The following is a 297-nucleotide window of genomic DNA, read 5'->3' on the forward strand; positions in this document are numbered from 1 at the left end:
ACGAATATAAACCCAATCATGCGCCAGGATTTAGGCCCGCAGGAGGCCCTGTAGGCCCACAAGCACATCGTGACAAATTAGGCCCGAAAGCCTGCAGTTGAGAGGAGCTCGAGAGGCTTGGCGGAGCAGCGCTTATAAACCACTCTTGAGCTCTCTCAACTAGCGAGTTGGGACTAAACTTTCGGCCGCGACGCGGGCATCACAGGGCCTTTGGTCCCGGTTGGTGCCACCAACCGGGACTAAAGGGGTGCATTGGTACCGGTTCGTGGCACCAACCGGAACCAATGCCCCCCTTTA

The sequence above is a fragment of the Triticum dicoccoides genome, chromosome 3A (genome assembly GCF_002162155.2).
Source record: "Triticum dicoccoides isolate Atlit2015 ecotype Zavitan chromosome 3A, WEW_v2.0, whole genome shotgun sequence".
Classification (NCBI taxonomy): Eukaryota; Viridiplantae; Streptophyta; class Magnoliopsida; order Poales; family Poaceae; genus Triticum; species Triticum dicoccoides.